The sequence below is a fragment of the Canis aureus genome, chromosome 26 (genome assembly GCF_053574225.1).
Source record: "Canis aureus isolate CA01 chromosome 26, VMU_Caureus_v.1.0, whole genome shotgun sequence".
Taxonomy (NCBI): domain Eukaryota; kingdom Metazoa; phylum Chordata; class Mammalia; order Carnivora; family Canidae; genus Canis; species Canis aureus.
Genome location: NC_135636.1, coordinates 50,784,841 through 50,808,960, shown reverse-complemented (window position 1 = coordinate 50,808,960; position 24,120 = coordinate 50,784,841). Strand labels below are relative to the sequence as shown.

The 24,120-nt window shown below is 45.9% G+C and overlaps 1 long non-coding RNA gene across 1 annotated transcript; it reads left to right on the top strand.

Annotated features, from left to right (window-relative positions):
- Positions 1 to 15,095: 15,095 nt before the first annotated feature.
- Positions 15,096 to 19,557, top strand: LOC144298878 (uncharacterized). The gene is made up of 2 exons (XR_013365752.1): positions 15,096 to 15,404; positions 18,752 to 19,557. It is a non-coding gene; the product is annotated as an uncharacterized LOC144298878 (long non-coding RNA).
- Positions 19,558 to 24,120: the final 4,563 nt, after the last annotated feature.

Sequence of the window (24,120 nt, the reverse complement as noted above, 5' to 3'; positions counted from 1 at the left end):
TCTTGGTCAAGAAAGGGCCATATCTGAATGGGAAGAACTGCGGGATTAGGGAAGCTTGATTCCAGTATGATCTTCCCCACCCCACATTCTCCCCGTAAACCAGCCCACGTGCCTTAATTTTGAGATCGATCCGTTTACCAGCAATCATTTAGGCGTCAAGGTATGTTCAGATAATTCACTCTTTTCACTTCCTCATTTGATAACTAGTGAGGTGGACCATGAGGAAAATATCCTTGCCTTCCTGAAGTCTTCAGTCTACTGGGAAAGATAGAAAATGATCCAATAAGCAAGTAATGAATGTTTTTAGTACTAGTATTAGACATCTTCCTATGACCACCAACTTAGCACCTTGGATGAAGCCATCGCTCCTTATCTTTCCCCGTGCAGTCCCTTCCCTGGATGGTCATTACATGTCCCTGGCTCTTGATCACCCTCATCCCACCCACTCCTCCACCTGCCCACCCTCAGAGGCTTAACCCCACCACGGCTCCTCCTCAACCTGACGCACCACGCTGCTCCTCCCCCACCGCAGAGTCTTCAGTGTTGGAGTTCACTCTGCCTGGAATCGCCTTCACCACCCCAGCTCCTTCTCACCCTTTGGCTGTTGGATTAGATGTTGTCTCTTTGGCAAAGGCTTCTCCAATAATCTCCGTGTAGGCATTGACTCCTCCTGGCTCTGGAGGTGAGAAATCTGGGTTTCAGCCTTGAGTACACTTGTGGGTGCAGCTCTGAGGCATTTCCAGCTATATTAGAACTGTTCTATGAATTCATTATCTCTACCAACTTCTGTGAGATTTGTATTTTCTTTGGCAAAGAAGCCGGAATGTGGGTCTGAGTTGGGGCCAGAAAAATGGTACGTGGAGAGCGAGTATTAGTTGGGATGTGAGCAGGGGTAGATAGCTGGCTGCAATCAGCCAGGGTCAGGCAGGGCAGAGGGAGGGACAGGTCAGCCACATGTGTGCAGGTGAAGCCAGGAGGGCAAGGTTCAGGGCAAGTGGAAGTCCCATGGAACTCATAACAGCAGCATCCACTTAGCACCTTGGGAAGCTCCTGGGAGCCAAGGGCCCGGACAGATGGGAAAGGACCACTCTTTCCACCTCTAAAGGAGTAGCACCCACTCATGGGGTGACATGCAGGCTCAGCCAGTAACACAGTGCCGCCCACGCTGAGCTCTCAGTTTCTGACACAGGTGACAATTAATCATTCACTTTGCTACACGCTGTTTGAGAGCCGGCTAATGGGCTGGGGACCCTCTTGCACGATGCAGGGCTCCACAGGACGCTGATGTCTGGAGTGGGACGTGGGGCATCCTGCAGAGTTGGTGCAGGTGCATTCCCGTGCTTGAGATACCACTTCATTGTGGAAGAAGCTTCTGGAGCCAGGGAGACTTGGCCTCATCTCCCAGCTCCGCCACCCACCAGCTGTTTGGCTTTGAGACGAAAGTAAGATAATAATTAATAAAAGCACAGTTAAAAATGACTCCTCCAGTTCCAAGTTCATCATCCTTCTCAACTGTTGGGTTGTGGAAAGGCCAAGAAATAATGCTCACGGAGGATCTGGCACAGTGCTTGGCACCCGGCTGTCACCCAGCCCGAGAGCCTGCATGAGCCCTCGGGAGGGGCTCCAGCTTCCCAAACTCTCCGGCCCATCTTGCCAAAACCACAACATATGTCACCCTTACTGCGCATGGCACAGAAGGGGAATGTTGGTTGGACTTCATTGCACGTGTCACAACCACAGAACGTGCCTGCCTCCAAACACAAAAACAAAACCCCGCTGTTTCCTAACCTGCTACACTGCATTCAGCGCGGCCTGGACGCAGGACGGGGCAGGTCAGGCTGGTCCGTCTCGCCAACACCACACAATTAATACGTGAAGCTCATCTCACAACATTGCCTTCCTAGGGCTTTGTCCATCTTCGTGAAGGCCTGGCTGGCCGCTTCCTGATGTGAGCCCCTTGGAGGTGTTCACCCTGGTGGTTAGTCCACCTTCTCCCACTGTCCACGGTGACTAAGACGACAGAGCCACCGGCTGTTCCCTGTCATTTTCCTGTCATTGCTGAGCGTGCATGAGGGCTGTTGTGAAAAACTCCAACTGTTTCCGGGAACAGGGGAGGTTGACTTGGAAAGCTAAAAGCCCCACCAGGTCCCCATTGAGAACCCTTGTGGCGCCGTCCCCTTAAAATATGTAAATATGTCACAACCTCATGTAGAATGCACAGCCTGGAGCTCTCCAGGCTGATTGCTCAGATCTGAGGATTTTCTGACAGTTTGAGCACTGGAAACAATGTGAGAGCGAGGAAGAGGGAGGGAAGAGGAGCAGGAGAGAGAGAGAGAGAGAGAAAGAGAGAGAGAGAGAGGTGGTGGGGGGCAGACAGCACAGAGCATCGCATTTCTCTTCCTTAAAAGAGACACCAACGTTGACAGAACCATCCTTTTATTTTCGTGTTAGGATCTCCAGAGCATTCTTATTTAGGTAGCGGTCTTTCAGAAAAGATACCGTTTTCAGCAAAACACACAAACACCTAATTCACTGGGGTGATATTTGCCATGGCGATTTTGTAGATGAAGAGCTATTTTGTAGTGTTTTGTGAACAAACTATTTTTAATAGTTGTAGGCTGATTCTTTCTTGGTGGAAACAATCCCATGGCTCCTGGCAGATTCCTGAGCTTCTGTCTCCACTTCCTGTGGAGCAATGGGCCCAGGACTCATCCCTTAAATTCCAAACAGGGATGTCCTGGGGCATGGTGGTCAAAGCCTTTGGATATCCGACTTTCCTGAATGAGGGTCATGGGCATGGGAAGTCACGTCTCGGTGGGACCCAGGTGAGGTTTATGGCAACACAGCAGGAAGATATAACAGTTATCAACATTTACGCACCCAAGAACAGACCAGCAAGATATATGACACAAAGACTTACAGAATTGAGGGGGGAAGGAGATCTCCACTAATAGTTGGAGACGTGAGTTCCCCACTCCTAGTAACGGAGGGAACCCCCAGGCAGGAGATGTGAAGGAAAAGTGTAAATATAGAGAGTTTGAGCAGCACAGCTCACGGACTGGCCCAAAAGACACGCACAGAACACGCCACTCAACTATGACAACACACACACGCTTCTCCAGGGCACGTGACATTCTGCACCACAGATCATAGGTTAGGACTCAAGTTAAGGAAATACATTTTAAAAGATAAATCTCATACAAAGTCTCTCCTCTGACCGCAACGAGATGAAGTCAGAAATCAGCAGCAGAAGAGAAAGCCAGAAAACTGACAAATTTGTGGAGATCAAACAACAGACTCTGAAACAGCCGATCAACCACGGGAGAAGTGCAGGAGCAAAGAAGAGGTAGAAAATGCCTTGAAACAATGAAAATGAAACACAAGAGGCTGAAACTGGCCGGTGCAGCAGAGCAGCAGCAAGGGGGGAGCGTACAGCGACCCATGCTCACACTACAATAGCACAGGTCTCAAACCAACCGCCTGACCTAGAATAAGGAGAGCAAACGAAACCCAGAGCCAGCAGAAGGAAGGAAATAATGAAGATGAGGCAAGAGGGACGAGACATAGGGACAAGAAAAACACCGATTAATGCAACTGAAGATTGGTTCTTTGAACAGATCAAACAAATTGGCAAGCCTCTCCTTAGACGCACTAAACAAAAGGAGAAATTCAAATTACCGCGATTGGCAGTGGGAATGGAGACATTCCTAACCATTCTACAGAAATGAAAACTATTCTGAGACTACGATGACAACGGTGTGCCAAGCATTTGGATACCCTAAGTGAGAGGAGCAGCTACCTACAAACATGAGACCCACCAACACTAACCCATAAAGAAGTAGAAAATCTGAAAAGACCTAGAACTCATTAGGATTATGATTTTAATCATAATCAAAAATCTCCCAAGAAGAAATTTAGGAAATAAATAAAAGAGACTTATGAAAAGCAGACTCTTTTTTTTTTTAAATTTATTTATGATAGTCGCACACAGAGAGAGAGACAGAGGCAGAGACACAGGCAGAGGGAGAAGCAGGCTCCATGCACCGGGAGCCTGACGTGGGATTCGATCCTGGGTCTCCAGGATCGCGCCCTGGGCCAAAGGCAGGCGCCAAACCGCTGCGCCACCCAGGGATCCCGAAAAGCAGACTCTTAATACAGAGAACACACTGCTGGTCACCGGAGGGGAGGTGGGTTAGGGATGGGGGAAGAGGGGACAGGGATGAAGAATGCATCTGTCAGGATGAGCACTGAGTCACATATACAACTGTTGAGTCCCTCTGTTGTACACCTGAAACTCCTATCACGCTGGATGTTAACCATACTTCACTTAAAAAGAGAAAGAAAAGGAAGGCTTTCGACCAGATGGCTTCACTGGTGAATTCTAACCAAACATTTAAAGAACTACTACCTATGCTTCTCAAGGTTTCCCAAAAAATTGAAGAGGAGGAAATATTTTCTAACTAATTGTATGAGGTCAGCAAAGACACTAACAGAAAAAAACCAAAAACACTGCAGACCAATGTCCCTCATGGACATTGATGCAAAAATACTCAACAGAACACTGTCAAACTTAATTCAGCAGCATATTAAAAGCATTATACACCACAACCAGGTGGGATTTATTCCTAGAACGCCAGGATGTTGTAACAGATGAAAATCAATCAAAGTAATACACCACATTAAAAGAATGGATGAAAAACCCACATGGTCATCAAAATTGATGCAGAAAAAGCATTTGACAAAAATTCAACACCCTTTCATGATAAAAAGAAAAAAAATAACCCTCAAGAAACTAGGAAGAGAAAGAAATTGCCTCAACATAATAAAAGCCATATGTGAAAACCCACAGTGAGAAGCATCATGTTCAATGTCAAGGACTAAAAGCTTTCCCTCTAAGATCTCTGATCTAATTTAAAGGACAACTTAAAAAAAAAAAAAGCAATGATTGTGAAATTGTGTTGATGGGTATAATGTATCAAATATAATTTGTATGACAATAACCGTGCAAAGAGGGGGAAGAGAATAAAGCAAAGTTTCTGAGTACCACTGAAAATAACTCGGCTCTAACTCAAAGTAGATTATTGTTTTTAAATATTTTATTTATTTATTTGGCAGAGAGTCAGCACGAGCAAGGAAAGCTGCAGGCAGAGGGAGAGGGAGAGGTAGACTCCCCACTGAGCAGAGAGCCCAGCGCAGGACTCGATCCCAGGGCCCTGGGAACGTGACCTGAGCCGAGGGCAGATGCCCAACTGGCTGAGCCTCCCAGCTGCCCCCAAAGTAGACTATTTTAAATTAAGATGCTAATTATACTCGGAAGGAAAAGCACTAAGAAAATAATTTTAAAATACGGTAGAAGAAATAGTAGGGATATTAAAATATTATGCTAGGAAATATATATATATATTTAGCTCTAAAGAAGTCAATAAAGACAGGACAGAGGAATAAAAAGACGTAAGACATATAGGAAATGAATAGCAAGATGGCAGATGGCAAATTATACCTTATCAGTAATTAGACTGAATTTAAATTTATTTTTATTTATTTTTTATTTTTTATTATTTTTTTAAGATTTTATTTATTTATTCATGAGAGACACACAGAAAGAGAGAGGCAGAGACACAGGCAGAGGGAGAAGCAGGCTCCATGCAGAGAGCCTGACGTGGGACTCGATCCCGGGTCTCCAGGATCACGCCCTGGGCCGAAGGCGGCGCTAAACTGCTGAGCCACCCGGGCTGCCCTGAATTTAAATTTAAATGGATTAAACACTTCAATCCAAATCCAGAGGCCAAATAGACAAAGTCAGATCCAGCATATGCTGTCTACATGAGACACTACTGAAGATTCAAAGCCATAAGCAGAATGGAAGACACAGGATGGCAAATTACTAACATGCAAACAGTAACCAAACCAGAGCTGGGGTGGCTCTGCTAATATCACTCAAAATTCACCAAAATGCAAAAAAGGAATAAATAAATAAATAAATATAAAGTTGTTACTAGAGACAAAGAGGTATATTTTATCGTGCTGAGAGGGTCAGTTGACCAGAAAGGAATCATGATTAAATGCATATATACACTTCACAATCGGGTCTCAAAATACACGAAGGATATAGGGAATCGAGGCAAGAAATAGGCGATGCAGCGATCCGTGCAGCCTCCCGGGGACAACCTTAATGGGCTGAAGACTGAGGAGGAAACAGAGAGAGTCTCAATACCATACACCAGTGAGACCCTCACGTAAACCCGCAGAGCACATTCCAGAGCCATGGGACCTTCTCCAGGGTAGACCATATCATGGGCCAGAAAGCAGGATTTAATCAATTTTAAAGGGCTGAAGTCATTCAAAGCAGGCTCTCTGACCACAACGGAGATGACAAAAATTAATTACGAAAGGAAATTTGGGAAATTTGCCCGCACATGGAAATTAAACCACACACTTCCGTATAACCAGTGGGTCAGAGAAGACCTTTCGAGGGGGGGATTAGAAAACACTTTGAAATGAATGAAAGCAAAACACAGCACAGTTCTTAAAAGTTTTTAAAGAAAAAAGATCTTCGGTCAACAACCTAACCTTCCACCTGAAGAAGCTAGAGAAAGCAGAGCAAGGCAAGCTCAGAGCCAGCAGAGGGAAGGAGGACAAACAGTGTAAGTTCTCATCCATTTGGGGAATATAAATAATAGTGAAAGGGAATATAAGGGAAGGGAGAAGAAATGTGTGGGAAATATCAGAAAGGGAGACAGGACATAAAGACTCCTAACTCTGGGAAACGAACTAGGGGTGGTGGAAGGGGAGGAGGGCGGGGGGTAGGGGTGAATGGGTGACGGGCACTGAGGGGGGCACTTGACGGGATGAGCACTGGGTATTATTCTGTATGTTGGTAAACTGAACACCAATAAAAAATTAATTTATTAAAAAAATAAAAAATAATAAAAAAATAAAATTTGATTTTCTTCCTAAAAAAAAAAAAAATTAGAGCAGAAATAAATGGAACAGAGGGTAGAGAAGCAGTGGCGGAGATCACTCTGAAATTCCTGCAGGAACGGTGCGCTGTGTGATTTAGGTTTGTTTCATGGAAATCAGTCTTTGAGAATGCGCTGCACAGAGGGAAGCTCTCGGGGGTTCAAAGGAAATCAGGACAGAAAGGAGCACAAGAGGGGTTCTTTCTGTGTCTTCTCGTGAGCAAGTTGAGAGGACAAGTGTGTGTTTGTGAAAACAAGCACACGCAGGAAAAAAAAATTTTCTCTTGGTGAGAAGTCTTCAGGGACATTAGAACCTTTGGAGCAAAATGCCATATGTTCTTTCGGATTGCTTCCATTCCTTACTTTTAATCTCTGCGCATTTTTGTCCCCATCGTGGCCACGGGCAGTGACATTATTTAAATAAATGCATGTTTTTAGACATCGATAACATTTTACAAAACCACATTCAAAGAAAGTTGCAGGCTTATTTTCATTCCCTGTTGATTTTTCCAATCTGATGAGTTAAAAAAGTTTCCTCACTTTGTTTGAAGTTACATTTTCTTGATTAATACTGATTAATGGGTTCTTGATTAATACTGATTAATGCATTTCCTCTTTTGTCAAACAAGTGTTTGCATTTGTCATATACAATGCAAATAAGTTCCAAATTGGTCGTTTAACTTGAAGCATTTTTACGCCTATGTGTGTGATACAATGCTTTGGTTTTGTCAACTCTATCGGTATTTTGTATTTAGGATTTCTAATGTCATGCTGAGAATAATATCTTCTTCTGGCAAGACTGCATACTTTAAAACTAAATTTTCTTCTAGCTATTTGATAATTCTTTTTTACATTAAAGTTTTCATGTATCTGGATTAATTTGATGTAAAGAATGAGATTTTGAAGTAATTTTATTTATTTCCCAAAACTTGATTAATCCCATCATCATTTACATGATGATACCTCCTCCATTAACATGGCTGCTAAGCCAGACACTAAACCCTTCCAATATGCAAGGAGATCTTGTTCCATTGATCCATATATTTTGATACCTTTGCCACAATTTTTAAAAAAGATTTTATTTATTTATTCATGAGAGACACAGAGAGAGAGAGGCAGAGACACAGGCAGAGGGAGAAGCAGGCTCCATGCAGGGAGCCTGACGTGGGACTCGATCCAGGGTCTCCGGGATCACGCCCTGGGCCGAAGGCGGCGCTAAACTGCTGAGCCACCCGGGCTGCCCAACACAATTTTGTTTTTATTGTGGCAAAGTGCATATAACATTTGTCATCTTAACCATTTTACTGTATCTTATTTTTATTTTTTAAAGATCGATAGATTGATTTTAGTGCGAGAGAGATGGAGAGAGAGAGAGAGTCTCAAGCAGATTCTGAGCTGAGCATGGAGCCTGTCACAAGACTCTATCCCAGGACCCTGAGATCATGACCTGAGTTGAAACCAAGAGTTGGTCGTTTAACTGACTGAGCCACCGAGGCACCCCCACCTTAACCTTTTTACAATGCACAGGTGAGAGGCGTTAAGTAGGTCACTCGGTTGTAGGATGATTACCGCCACTCATCTACAAAAACTTTCCCATGCTTTTATGTTCAAATAGATCCGATAAGACGCTTTATTATCTTTTTCTTTTAGCATTTCTATTCCTGACGTTTATTCTTCCCAGTGAAATTTGAAAATATTCTGTTTGGTTTTCCCTCAAAAAAATCGATCTTAGGAATCCGGCTGGAAATAGATTATTGAGTAGGGTTTGCATTTCGAAAACAGTCAGTGTCCCCATTTCAAACCTGGTATCCTCAGGTTTTCAGTATCAGGTCACTGATAACATCTCATTGTGTTTACTTATTTAATTATTTTCTCCTCTTGCTAAAAGCTCCCAGAGATGCTGAACAAGCTCATGTTGTCTTTTGTGCATTTCTAGCACTTGATTCTGGCTGGCAAATTATAAGAACTCAGTAGATCCCCAATATGTTTATGAATGATAGATGACATATTTTTATGTGTGATTTGTGTATGTGTATTTTATGTGTGATTTGTGCTTGTTATTTTATTTAACGGATATTTGGTGCAAGTTACCGGTGTCACTGGAGTGCATGAAGCATGATTTCCTGGAGATTATACTCCACTGGATGTGGAATGTTCTGAAAAGCCATCTGTTACAGATGGAATTATGTCTCCCTGGAAGCCCTATGTTGGAATCCTAGCCTCCAGTACCTTGGAATGTGACATTATTTGGTAATGGGGGTCACTGCAGATGTAATTCATTAGGAAGAGGCCATATTGGACCAGAATGGGCCCCAATCCAATATGACTGGTGTCCTCATGAAAAAAGGAAATGTGAATGCAGACACGCCTGCAGGGAGAAAGCCATGTGATGGTGGAGGCAGGGATCCAGATGGAGGCGCATCTACAAGTCAAGGAACACTGCAGATCGCCAGAAGGCTGGGGACAGTCATAGAATAGATACTTTGTGAAGCCCTCAGAAAGAACTCACCCTGCCCACACCTTGATCTTGACTTCCAACCTCCAGAGCAGTGAGGCAATGGAGCCACCCAAGGTGATATCCCGTTCGGAAGCCTTATCACACACAGCTTCAGGTTTGGCTGCTTCTGAGCCGTGTCTCTTTGCCTTGCAGATGGCCACCTCCCTGCTGTGTGTCACATGCTCCTTCTCAGTGCTCATGCCTCCCTGCTGTCTCTCTTTCCTGATAAGGACATCAGTCCCATTGGGTTAGGGGCCCACCCTTAGGGCCTCACTTAACCTTCATTATTTCCCTAAAGGTCCCATCTCTAAATATAGACATGCTGGACATTTGGGTTTCAACAGATGAATTTGGGGGAAGGGGGACACAATTCAGTTCATAACATACATCATCCATCAATATCTGAATGTGTGTCTGAAAGGGTCCTGGATTAGGCAGTGATATTTTAGCTAGCACTTCCACCTATAAGGCTCTTAGAGAATTGAAAATTGGAAGAGTTCCTTCGAGTGCCTGTGGAGGTAACAGCAGAGCTGGGGGGCAGGGATCACAGAGGGTGGGCTCTGCTTCGTGTGGAAGGCCTTAAGGCACATATTTCAGTTTTCTCTGTTTTACTCAAGGCCAGCTTCTCTTCTCTGGATGCTGGTGTCTTGTCTAGATGTGTCTGGTCACCTCACAGAGGTACTCAAGTGGCTGAGCCACGTCACCTACTTGAAACGGCAAGATGCCTCCTTGCTGCCTCCAAGGAGAGCTGGTTACAGAAGAGGATCATTTTCTTTCTTTCTTTCTTTCTTTCTTTCTTTCTTTCTTTCTTTCTTTCTTTCTTTTTTTTTAGAAGAGGATCATTTTCTATTGAAATGATCACACATTTCAGCTACAGGTTGGGTACTCAAAAAAATTAATTACACAAATAGGAAATGCATAAATTCTCTTGCAGAGAGAGAGAAAGAGGATCTTCCGAATAAAACTAAAACCGCTGTATTTCTTAAGGTTTAAAAATATTTTATATACATTATGTATTTGCATAGAAAAATACATACTTTAATCAATCTGAATCAATCTGAACACCCCCCCCCCCACCTTGTACTCTGTGTGATGTTTAGAGACCCATCCCTGCTAAAGGATGGATGCTGTTCTTTCATTTTGAATTGCATGTGGTCTTCCACTGAAAAAAATAGACTGGTGTTAATTTAGTCAATTTCTTACTGACAAAGTTTCTCCCAATTTTTTCCCTTTCTGAACAATACTGTGTAGGTTTTGAGCGCTATCTCGCCATTAATGGGATAAAGTAGTTGTAATACATATTAACCTCACTTTGCTGTAGCCCTCAGGTGAGAGTTTTATTTTGTTTTAGTGTTTGAGTCTTGTAGTAATTTTTGTGTGATTTCTTTAATTTTCATTTCTATAGGGATGCCTGGGTGGCTCAATGGCTTAGCGCCTGCCTTCACCCCAGGGCATGATCCTGGAGTCCTGGGATCAAGTCCCATGTCGGGCTCCCTGCATGGGTCCTGCTCCTCCCCTTGCCTGTGTCTCTGCCTCTCTCTCTCTCTCTCTCTGTGTGTGTCTCTCATGAATAAATAAATAAAATCTCTTAAAATTTTTCATTTCTATAAAAGAAATGCATTTCTTTTTTAATCCAAAAGTGTACTTGGTTAGAACAAAAATGAGTTGAGTTCCCAAACAGCCCCACCCATGTTATTTAAAGCCTGCGCTTCTAGGAATAGTATTTCTGCAGGGCTGTGTGTGTCAGCAAAGCCCGAATGTCCCACCTGACTTGGAAGGAAGGGCTGGTGCGAGGTGACTTCTGTGACAAAGGAGAACAAATAACCTTCAATAAATCAACTCCGAGAAATGTACGCAAAGAGCCAAACCAATAAATCAAGCTCAACAGCTCCGGAGAGAAATCTCAGGCTTATCCCCTTCTTCCTCAGAGGCTCCGGCAGCAGGCTTCTCTCCAGGCCGCTGCAGCAAGGCCGCCAACCACAGACCTGGCTGCAACGAGAGCTCAGCCTTCGTCGGGTCCAATCAACGAGCCAAGGGCAAGGGGTCTGCACCCTTAAGAGTGACAAGTTCCTGTCGTACCACCCAAACACAGGCTTTGTGCAACTCTGTTAAGTGTGAAGACTGTTCTCTTTGCCTTGACTGATTCCTTTACTCCATTCCTTTGTCTGGTGGCCTCTACCTTTCCTTCCCCAGCAAGGCCATCGCCAATCGCTTCTTCTTTGATGCCGGTGATGGAATCTTTCACTCCTCTCTGGTGACATCCCTTTCCACTGAATAGAGAGAAAGTCCACCATCATCACGGTCACCATCAACCTTACACCATCATAACCAGACACACCACCACCACCAACGTCCCTCTCCACCTCTGTCATCACCAACATCTTTCTTCTCAGGGGTCATCCCGTCAGCTGGCATTCAGGGAATAGTCTGAGTAGGACATTCTGCTCAGAGTGGACCTCATAATTCTGGTACAAGGTAAGTGCTATTATTGCCTCCATTTCATTGATAAAGAAACTGAGGCACAGAAGGGTGAAGTAACTTACTCAAGGTTATATGAGGGTCTGAGTCTCTTGATTCCATTGGATAAGGGAAGAGTCAGTTTCCTTTATGGCTTAGTTTGAATATCCTCCTCTCATTTGGACTAAGTTTTCAAAGAAAGATCAGCTATAATAATATGACCTAGGCTCTTGGCTTTTTTTTTTAATTTATTTTTTATTGGTGTTCAATTTACTAACATACAGAATAACCCCCAGTGCCCGTCACCCATTCACTCCCACCCCCCGCCTTCCTCCCCTTCTACCACCCCTAGTTCGTTTCCCAGAGTTGGCTTTTAAAGTATAGTCTCTCAACAGCAGCAGCAGCAGCAGAGTCTGAGCTCTTAATGTAAATACTGATTCTCAAGCCCCGACCCCACCCAGATCTACAGAATCAGCATCTGAATTTTAATTCAGGTGATTCACGTGCAGGTGATTTGAGAGCTCATTGAAGTCTGAGAAGCACTATACAGATACACATCCCTTGTCCTTGTGTAGAGGTACATCTGAAACAGGCCTGTGGCTTGGTCCTACGGAGGGCCAAGACACCCGTTAAGACTCATCTACCATTGTCCCACTCTCATAGGCAATGTTCAGAATGTATTGGGGGCAGGTGTTACCAACTATTTGCACTTGCAAAGCAAAAGGACTCATGGCCAGTGTTTCCAGAGTAGCATGGAGGGCTGGAGGTTGAAAATTCTCCTTGGAATTGGAGTTACGGATGAGATATCTGCTAGACCTAACCATGCCCTCATCCTAATGGAAGATTCGTTCACAGCTGGCTCCCTGCACGGACGCAAGCTTGCTGACCCAACTCCCGCTCGGTGTAATTGTGTCTGTGTGGACGGGACGCACTCTGTCTTTTACCTACGTCAAAGGAAATTGAACATCAGCCCCATTTGTCAGGCTTTTTGGGACCTTGGATTCTTCATGCATAAACTGGGATAATAGAGTGGGGTCTGTCTTCATGATAGGATCGTGGCAGAGACCAAACAACAGAGTTCACGTAACGACTGGTGACAACTAAACAGAATGAGGTCTGTGACGTAGTTGATAGCATTGCACTAGGGTCAAGTTTTGGTTTGATGTTGTGCTGCAGTTGTATAGGATGCCAGCACTGGGGGAGGAGTTCAAGGGACTCCCTGTGCTACGTCTATAACTTCCTGGGAGCCTGGAATCACACCAGGTGGTAGTATCATGCAGGGACCTTTGCTTGTCAACAGCACAGGTTGAATCAAGCCAGGAAGGAAATCTTTGGGAAAATGTGGAGGAACTTGGGAGGGCAAAGGAAAGTACAGAATGGCCAGGGGAAGGGGGCCAACCTTCTGTTCCGGAGGAACCTGCTGGCAGGAGCCAACTAACAGCCCCGTCTGAGAGACCCTGCTGGAACGCAGGTGCCCCTAACTCAAAAAAACTATGTATCTCCATACTTATTATACTCCAATGATTCTTAATTATAACATTTAGCCTTTCCTGCCGTCTCATGCCTCTTCTTGTAAGCCACACGCTAGGCTGGGAGCCTGCGACCGGCCCTGCGCAGACTTCCTGCGGGAACCTGTGGTCAGAGAGAGCAAGGTACATGGGTCCCAGTCCTACCTCACTAAACTCAGGAAATCTCCAAAAGGATTTGGAAGTATTGTCACCAGAATTTAATAGGCAGCCAAAGAAGCACCCAGAACGCCATATGCCTGTGCAATGGCTGCCAACGCACAGACGAGCTGCTGTGGAGGCTGGTGCCTGGCGTGACCCCTCCCATCCCGGGCATGAGGACATCCTGACACAGGCATAGTGGGGATTTTCCTGCATGGCTGTGCTCCACAGACTTCTGTTTATCGTGTGTGTGTTTACACTCCTGTCATGAATTTTAGTATGCACAGATTGATTTTTTTTTAAAAGAGGAATAAACAATAGCCACCTAGAATCCCTCATTGCTCATATTGACACATTGTCGGGTATATATCCTCCTAGCTCTTTTTTTATGCACTGAATGATATTTTCTCAAACATTTAAAGCTGACACTAGGTAGGAGTTAGAGCCTGGAAGCACCTTCTCTGTCGATCACTTTATTTTGATTTTTAAAGTCCTGACGGAAGCAACGTTGCTGTAATTTTCTGGCTGGACATCTCCAGGGTGGACGTGGATAGACCCCTCTGTCAGTTTACACCTGCAGAGTGACAGCTTTCAGAAAACTCAGATGCTTGTCTCATAAATAAAACCTAATAATTGTGTGGCACACCGTCTCCCGTTGTCGGGAGTGACGGGGGCATCTCATTTTTGAAGAGTCTCAGGAAAACAAAATCTTTTTAAAAACATGCAGAGTTCTCACCCCTTGCCCCTGCCGACATGGCGGTACCTATTACCGATGACAGCTGGGGCCACCCAGAGACGGAGGATGCTAATGCAGGGATGACACAGCATCATCGTGCAGTTCATAAGAGCTAAGTGAATTGTCTGGGGCCGGGGTCTGCAGGGCGTCAGCGTGGGCTGTGAGGCCCCCCGCTTGGTTGTGGAACACAGCCGTGGAGTTCTGGGAAGAAATACTGCACTTGGTCAAGGCGTTCCATGCTCGCGGCACCGATGTGCCAGTTCTCACTGTAGCGGCCCCTCATAGGCGACTTTCTGGAAACAGTGCTCCGGGATGGAGCTGCTGGTGGAGAAGAGCATCTCTAGGTGGGCGATGCCAGCTACACATGTCTCAGGAATTAGTGACCTGCACGCCACTGCCTCCGACCGCAGAGGCGCAGTCAGGAGCAAGCCAGACTGCGTGGGGTCACGTCCTGGATCGCTGTGTGCAGAATGACCACCTTGTGGGGTTGTCCTGAGGACTCCAGGAGCCAGTGCTCCAATAGCATGAGCCCCCAAGGCTGTTGGACCTTATTGAGCCATGGGAGATGTTGCAGAGGTAGTCACCGGGCACTGGAATATCAGGCCTGTGGCCCTAACTGATCACCCATGTGCATGTGGATGTCGCCACGGGGGTCTATGGGATCCGGGGCCCGCTCACCCCTCCCACCTCCTGTGACCTCCTGCCTCTCCCTGGCTCACTCGGCTCCCCTCGCCCTCACCTTCCCTTTCCTCTGGTCTTCTGATCCTTGCCTTCACCCCTTCTTCTCCCCGACTCATCTTCAAATGGCTCGTTCTTACCCTTCAGGTCTCAGCTCAAACATTGCCGCTTCCCTGCCCTGCCCCCCGGGGCCTCCTCCCCGCCCCGTGATTCTCTATCATGTTTATGTATTTTATTACTTTATAGCACCTGCTGTCATCTGGAATCATCTTGGTCACTTGTTCCTTTGCGGCCAGCTTCTCTCCTCCCAGCGGACCGCATCCTCCATGAGGGCAGCATCATGTTCGTTTTGTTTGATCTTTGGGCCTCCAGCACCTGAGACAGAATCTGACTCCTTGCAGGGACCCAAGGTATATTTGTTCAATGAAAGTATAAATCTTTCTAAGCCTGTTTCCTCATCTGCAAAGCGGGATAAATGACAGCACTTGTGACTCAGGATTTTCATGAGAAGCGAATTGAGCAAGACGTGAAGACGTGGCACAGGGGCTCATCTGGGGGCTCAATCCACTAACCTCATCCTTAATCACGTGGGTGAGAGAAGTGCACCATTACCCACGCTACGTGGCCAGCTGAAGAAAGTGACAAAGAAAGACACAGTACAATTGGGGTCCAACGGCAGCAGGGTGAGGCCAGGAGTGCAGGAGGGGGTGGGAACAGCAGGGAGAGACATGGGGCAGAGAGGCAGGATGACCCCCCACCCCGGGCGAGGCTGCACGTGAATCTGCTGGGAGGACAGAGGGAAAAGCCAGTGGAGAGTCTGGTGGGCATATGGAGAGTGTGTGTGTTTTGAAGGCCCCCTTACCAAGGCCCCAGAAAGCAGATGCAGGAGGGCTGCGGCTGGGGTGTGAGCGTCAGAGAAGTCTGATAACACAGCGCAGCTTCTCTCTTTGGAATCCGACGTTCAAAACAACCCCCAGAAAACAAACACACCTCCTCTCACCCTGGTCGGGAGGGAGAACAGGCTGTAGAAGTGATCCAGGGAAGGACTTGGAATCTCTCTGCACCGAAAAGTCTCCCAGGTGAAGGAAACACAACAATGTGTGAGGAGCATCAGGAAGGCGTCTCTCACGCACTTTCCCTGGGAGCGGCTCCCTGCTCCAGCAGGAACCACCAGCTAATTTGGAGCAGGGTGATTTAGAGGGCTGTCTTTGGACTCTAGGTTTGCACCTGTGGATTTTGCATATGGGGCAAGCTGCAGGTGCATAGACGTAATTGCATGTCAGATGCTGGTGCTTGGTTAGCAATCCATCTTTCTTTTGGATGAAAATGCCTCATCACATCGTGCACAGCGAGGGCTGCTCCCTTCCTCCCACGCACACCTCTTCTCCACCTTCCTTCCAAATAATGCAGGTGTGCATTTGAAGCCCACCTTTGAAACAACTGGGACTTAGCGATGTATTTCCAGCATGCGATCTGGGAGGGGATCCCCTGTGGGGTGAGTCAAAAATATCACCTACCCCAGGAAAGCCAGCGATGGACAGTGTTGAGGCTGTTGATGAGCACAGAGGAGGCCGACGGGCTCGGGAGCCCTCAGCTCCGCAGGCTCCCAGCTCCCTGGTTTCCAGCTGAACGGAGCGGAGGCCGCCTGGTGTGCAGACGCTGTCTCATAAAGCAGCTCTGGATTGCAGCCGCCTTGGCCACGGCCCACTCTCGACCCTGCTGTGAAACCACAGCAGTTCCCGTATAATCCATCTTTCAGCAAGTTGCGGAGCTGGGGAGCAGCCGCTCGCGGAGGCCCAGCCGCGTGGTTCCCTGGTACGCGCTCTGCTGAAACCATCACAGATGCGACTCTTTGTGAAGCCTCAGTAAAGTTACCATGAACTGGCCATAAATCAGGAGCATTTTAATGACCTCAGTGTGAGAACAGTTTGCAAGGGAGGAGAAATGTGCCGGCTGGGTCTGCTGGGGTCCCCCCGCCCCCAGGAAGGGACACCTGTGTTTCTGGCCCGCGTCCACCGCCCTTCTCTGCTGCTCCCCAGCTTTGTCTGGGACATGAAAGTGAAGAGTGCTGTCTCTCCCTCTCTCCAGGAAACACGACCAACTGCAGAAAATCCTAGTTCCCTGCACCGAGGATAGAATGAGCTTTCCTCCACTGAGCCGCATTCTCCAGGGGGAGAAGGAAATTGCAACGCAAAATTTTGAATAATTTGGGATGAAATGGAGAACAGAAATTAATGTTCACATGCTTTAAGATGCGATTTGAAACTGGATGTGTGTGTGTGTGTGTGTGTGTGTGTGTGTGTGTTTTAAAGTAGAATTGTTCTTAAATCCATTAGGGCACTTACATTCTTAAAGCTAAGTTTATTTGGATTACTTTTTGGTTAACTTCTTAGTATGGAAAACATAAAATACACAGAAAAGTATAGAGAGAATAGTTTAATGATCCCCCTGTGCCCATCATCCCACCTCCATGATTGTACTTGGGTCATTTGTAAAGGACTTAATTTTAAAGTTCTCAGGCTGCCTTCTTAAATCAGGTCAAACAGCACCGTCCACTGTTCTGCTTGGGGCCTCCACGTCTTCCCTAAATATGAGCTCACACCATAGTCGAAAGCCTAAACCACCAACTGCTGTTCTCTTATTTGTGTCTAAAACTGAAAACCAAAGGGGAAATTGCATCCTGAAGTGCTCCATGGCATCTCTTTGGAGAACGGCCAGAATGCTGGAAGGATGGAGGCCTGAACAGAAAGAGTCCTGGGTACCTTAGGCTCCCAGTGTCAGCCAGAGGTCACCTGCTCTCCTTCATGGGGAGTTCAGCAGTCACACCTTGGCAGCCATTTGGGAACTGAGTCACGAGCTCTCACACCTTACATTACAGTTTTTCCGCCTAAAGGTGTGATGTTAGCAAGCCACGTGGCCCCATGCCTGTAGACAGGCAGCCCCCTCCCCACAACCGACTCACAGAGTTGCTGAGAGTGCTCTTACACACCCAGTGTGCAGCATTTCTCATAAAGGACATGCAGATAGGATCAAGTGGAAGAAAGAGGCTTCAGGAGGTAGCCAGGATTGGAGGTAAACTGAGGAAGAGTTGGAACCTCCCCTACTCTGGAGCAATGTGCTAAAGACACAGGCAAGCCAAGCAGGATGGGGGCTAACTTGCTCGGTGTGCCCCCTCCTTGTGCAGAAGCAACGAGCCTGCACCTGGCGGTGGGGCTGGAAGGGAAGGGCGAGCGCTGGAGACAGCAGTGACCTCACTCTGACGGAGGTTTAGGACGTTTAGAACAAGGGCAGGATGGGGCAAAGATTCCAAGTGCGCGTGTCAGGTGGCTCATCAGTGCTTTACTCACAAAAACAAAAGACTTGGAAACATCTAAAGTGTCCCAGATAAGCAATTGATCATATAAATTAGACGTTGTTTATCTAATATGACATGTCACCATTCAGAAATGATCATGAAGGTCTATACTTAGTGATTAGAAACTGCTTTCACAAAATATTATTCAGATAAAAAGTAAATTGTGAAGAAGCATGAGATCTAATTTGGTAATCTGTGTGCATCCCCATCTAGGTATTTATTTGTACACAGAAAACAGAAAAAAGGGGTGTAGAAATGAAAAATTTACATGGTCACAGCTGTGTTTCAGGACTCGGGGATATACCTACTTTCTTTTTTATGACTTTTTGTATTCAGTAAACACCTTGATCTTATACAAAAATGACACGTTTTACATGAAAATAAATCTCTAAATATTACCAGGAAGACCACATTGAGGCAACAGGACACACCGATGGGCATATGAGCAGAAAACAGAGCAAGTGAACCTTCCGGGGAGCCCGGCTCTTCTGCACCGTGTTTATCTTCTCAAACCCTGAAGTTGTTTTCCATAAAGCTGCTCATCCAATCGAGCTGTGTTCTCCACAAGCACGTCTGCCATCTTTCAGCACCTGTCAACTCTGATAGAAGTATCAAAACCAACCTTTTCTGGTCTTACGCCCGTCTCATTATCTCTGCATTTACTGCCGACTAATCCAAGAATGCTGTCTCGCCTTTGCCCGTGGACGTGGTGGTAACAGAAGCCCGGAAAAGTGGATGGGATAGCCTTCGTGGCCAAAATTCCTCTTTCCCAGAGAATGGTGAGGGATTTCTGCCTAACATTTCCCCTCTCTCGTTTAAAATGCGGATCTGAAGCCATCACAGGTGGCTGGTGTTAGCTCCGTGCATCTGTCTCATTTCACGAAAAAGCCACTCAGACATCAGGAGCATTATTTGGGAATCAGTAATATCTGTTTCAGGGAGACCCTGTGTCTTTCTGTGGCATGAGAAGAAGTTCAAATCGCGAGGGAGCAGATGCTAAAGCAAAGGAAACTATTACCCAAATTAAGCCCTTTTAGACCATTTTTAATGGTGATAAATGGGCAAAGTTGCTAAATTAGACTGAGACCATAACTCATGTTGGATGGTATGAAGAAGAATTTAATTTAGCTTTATCTTCTTAGAAAAATCCCAGAAAAAAAAAAAACACCACAAACTGAAAATAGTAGTTCTTTGAGAGAATGAGTTTCAGAATCAGAGCATTAGCTGCCCAAGACAATAGTGAGCACTTAAGCTCTCCCCAAAATCACAGCAATAAATCACTTAAAGGCAAAGCAAAATTTTCTCCAGTGGGTCTACTTAACGACTGACAAACTTAAAAGACCATATCATGTTCTGTGCAGGAAGCTTGAAGATGTTTATTTGTTAGGGAGGATTGAACTGGCTTAATTCTGCTCAAATTTATGTAATGTTGAAACTTTATACTTTTTATCAGTTTACTTCCCAACACCTCCAGATCAAATATAATCCTCACTTAATAGACTACAGGATTAGAGATGCTTAAAGCAGTCTTGAAATCATGTCTGGTTTTGGAAGACCTGTATCTGGACCCCGTGAAGTGTTTATCAATGACTTGCCTACAGACCACCTGCCCGGGAGCCTGATCATAAGGAGACCCCTAAGCGGCTCTCAAGGGCACTAAATTGAGGAAAACAATGTTGATGAATACACGGAGTCTAATGTTCCTTCCTTTTACAGCAGGAGTTGTCTTCTTTTGCAAAGAGTCAAATAGTAAATATTCTAGGCTTTGTGGGTCATACAGTCTGTATCGCAACTACTTTACCGTTGTAGTCTGAAGATAGATAAAAACAATATGTAAAACGATGGGCATGGCTGTGTGAGAATAAAAGTTTATTTGCATAAATGGGAAGTGAGCCAGATTTGGTCCATGGGCCATAGATTACCAACAACCTACTCTACAGGCAGCATCACATGGACTTTAGCTTCGTATTATCACCATCATCATCATCATCATCACCATCACCACCATCACCACCGCCATCATCATCGTCACATCATCATTGTTCCATTATCATCTTATTATCGTCATCATCAATGGCTGCAACAACTTCATCACCACCATTACCATCCTATCACCATCATCAACATCACCATCCCATCACCATCATCATCACCATCCCATCACCATCTTCAGCATACAATTATTTTTTAAGATTTTATTTATTTATTCATGAGACAGAGAGAGAGGCAAAGACACAGGAAGTGGGGAGAAGCAGGCTTCCTGCAGGAAGCCTGATGAAAGACTCGATCTCAGGACCCCGGGATCATGCCCTGAGCCAAAGGCAGACATTCAACCACTGAACCACCCAAGCACCATCTACGATTACCATCGGTGTTCAGTAACGGCCACGACAGCCAGTGGAGATAGCGTGTTCTTAGAGCTCAGCGCTACTACTCTTGCTCAGGATACTCTTCTAGGTCATGTTCCTTTTTTTGTGATAGATAAATTCTTTTCCCTCCCCTACAAATTGTAGTCAGCTACTCTGAATAGATGAGAGGATCCTCTTCAAGGCCATGAGATTTAATCTGGAAAACAGACTGGTCTGACCCAAAAATATTAAGGAAATTTTGTTCATGTCATTATGCAGGATACCTTCTGAGCCTACATGTCAAATTCTTTGTAATTGAGTTGTTTGGAGGGACTCTATGAGCAAGATCATCTTGTTTCTCATTTATAACCCCCCAACCTCAGCCCCCGTCCCATGCAAGGGGGCTTGCTTTTTTCTTTCTTTCTTTCTTTCTTTCTTTCTTTCTTTCTTTCTTTCTTTCTTTCTTTCTTTCTTTCTTTCTCTTGAATGAACAAATAGACATTTAATTCAAGTAGCACATTAGGCATTTCTTAGGGGATCACCCACTCCATCCCCCTTACAGACAGCACATCTGAGCACTTCCATGTGTCCTGCTGGCACATGGCCAGAGAAAATTCTCCCTCAGCTCAGGTGATACAAAATCTAAATGTTTTCAAAGAGTTTCCCCTCAGGACTTTCAGGGGACTGGAAGTTTTGGTATCTTCAAGGGAAGAAATTGAAATCTCAAAGCCAACCGGAAAAGGACAAACATGATATGGTCTCATTCATTTGGGGACTATAAAAATTAGTGAAAGGGAATAAAGGGAAAGGAGAGAAAATGAGTGAAAATATCAGTGAGGGTGACAAAACATGAGAGACACCTAACTCTGGGAAATGAACAAGGCGTAGTGGAAGGGGGGTTGGGTGGGGGGTTGGGGTGACTGGGTGATGGGCACTGAGGAGGGCATTTGGTGGGATGAGCACTGGGTGTCATGCTAAATGTTGGCAAATTGAACTCCAATAAAAAAAGTAAAAAAAAAAAAAAAAGAAATCTCAAAAAAAAAAAAAAAGAAAATCTCAAAGCCTCATGAAAGAAGTCAACAAGTACTCAGTGAGATCTTGACCATGCCACCACAATGCCTCACATGGTCTATACCAGCACTGAGCTTTGGACTGAAAGGCGTTCGGTATTATTGCTGTTTGAACAGAATTATTAACTTCCCTGACTGTGCTTTTTTATGTACTCATCAGACAGTTTTCTACATTCCATCTTTCTGTGGTGCCTGCTTAATGGTTCTCTTGTGATTGATTAGCTCTTGCTCACAGCAATTTGAGCATCACTATATGCATATAACCTGACCCTTCAGCTCAATACTGCTCAATGGATATTGCTCTAAAAAGGTGCATCTGGTTAATTTTACATACTTACCAAAGTTTGCTTGTGCATTTGTAGAGAGGACCATGGTACTCTCAGTTGCCATGACAACTAGAGGAGAATCAACGATCTGGGGATGTCTCTGTTCCCATGAGATTCCCCCCCCCAACCCCCGTCACCCAGGCATGATTTCAAGAATCAGAGCTGGTCACCTTTTAATGGATACAGATCCCTTAAAATTCAATGAAAAATGTCAGTGACATTAATTAGATTCTCTAGGAGTCCAGAGGAGAAAGAAACTTATGCTTCTTAACCACTCACTGTGCCTGAAGTTGTGGGGTATTCCCACAAGTTTTCTCATGAGATGCACACCACCGTTTGGTATACGTGATGTTAGTTCTGTTCCTATTTTGTTGAAGCTGATGAAGGTCACCTAGCCAAGCTGTGGGATGCAGTGGGGACCTTCACCCAGAGCCTGTGTGTTTCCTCTGTGATGCCCACGTTCCTTTCCTCACCAGCCCCTGGGACTCCAGCTCACAGGAAGGGACTGGACCAGTGAGCGCTAAAGCCTCCTTGAATTTTTACCCTGACATTATCCACAGACACCCACAATAGTGGGAGCAATTGCTGAGTCTTTTTCTGTAATGTGACTCTTGACCAGGCAGAAAAAATCCAAGAGGCAGAAGACACTTGATAAAAAGAGGAGGGAGGAACAGTGGATTGATAGAGACCATCTCTACCATCCTCGTCTTTTATGTCCACAGTAGGCATTTCTAGAGTGTCTGTTTGGGCTCCATAGGAGCCCTTTAAACCAGGCAGGGTGCACACTAGAGGAGAAGGGACCAGCCCGATGGGTGCTTGAGTCCAGCTCCAGCCAGGGCGCAAGTTCTCCGAACCGCATCCTGGAGACCCACAGCTCGGAGCCTAGTGTGGGTGCAGAGCTGCCGTGTGGTGGGGAGGATGGGGTTTTGGAGAGAGGCCAGCTTTGACGTGAACACTGGTTCCGCCATGTGACGTTGAGCTACTCCTCCACTTTCTGAATTCTGTTCCTGGGCTGTGGAATGGGGGTGCCAGCCGCTCTTACACTGGGAAGGGTTACATGCAGTCGGGAAGCTCTGAGGGAGGCGCTCAGCATGGAGCAAGGCCTGTTGGGAGCAGTGGAAGCAACGCATTTATTGATTGAATAATTGCAATTTTCTGTACTTGGGGGGTGGGTGCGAGTGCATTTTTTCTGGGAGCTGCTATAAGTGTAAGCCCAAAAGGGGCGGCTTAAAGCAACAGATGTTTATTCTCTCAGAGTGTGGAGGCCAGAAGTCTAAAACCAAGGTGTCAGGAGGGCCGTGCTCCTTCTGAAGGCACTAGAGGAGGATCCTTCCTGCCGCTTCCAGCCTCCAATGGCTACAGGTGCTCACTGGTTCAGGGTGAGCCTCACCTCCAGTCCTCTGCCTCTGTCTTCATGTTGTCTTCTCCTCTGCGTGTCTGACTTGTACGGACACGTATGATAGCATTTAGGGCCCACGCAGAGGATCCCCACCATAGGCAGCAGGGAGGAGAGAAAAAACAGGGAGGAGAGAGGCCATAGCCATGTGCTTTGCAAAAGACACAAAACAACTTGCAGCAAGAAGCTGCAGTCTTTGAAGCAGGCATGCTGTGTCTCTGCACCTGGGTGGGTTCTGCAGGGATTCGTGGGAAAACCAGTGAGCCCCGAAGTCCCAGGCTCAGAGGCCACGTGGAAGCAGCACACAGGCATCATTTCCTGCAAGCGCTCACGTTGTGTTCTTCTACTCAGCTTCTCTTTTTCTCCATAAGCCCCCGTGGGCCCCAGCATTTGAGTGGGTGTAAATTGCACGTCTCTTCTGGGGGTTGAGTTGGAGAATGAGGAAAATGATAGATCTTCTGCAGTTGGTCGATTTTGCTGATGGAAGCGCATTTCCTACCTGAGGCATCCTGGGGTCCCCCGAGAACTATCACTTACTTCTTAAGCCAGGAGACGTATTTATGGCTGGTGGAAATGGTCCCATATCATCAGAGGATCTTCCCTGCTGACTCCCTGGGTGCTCATTAGTTTG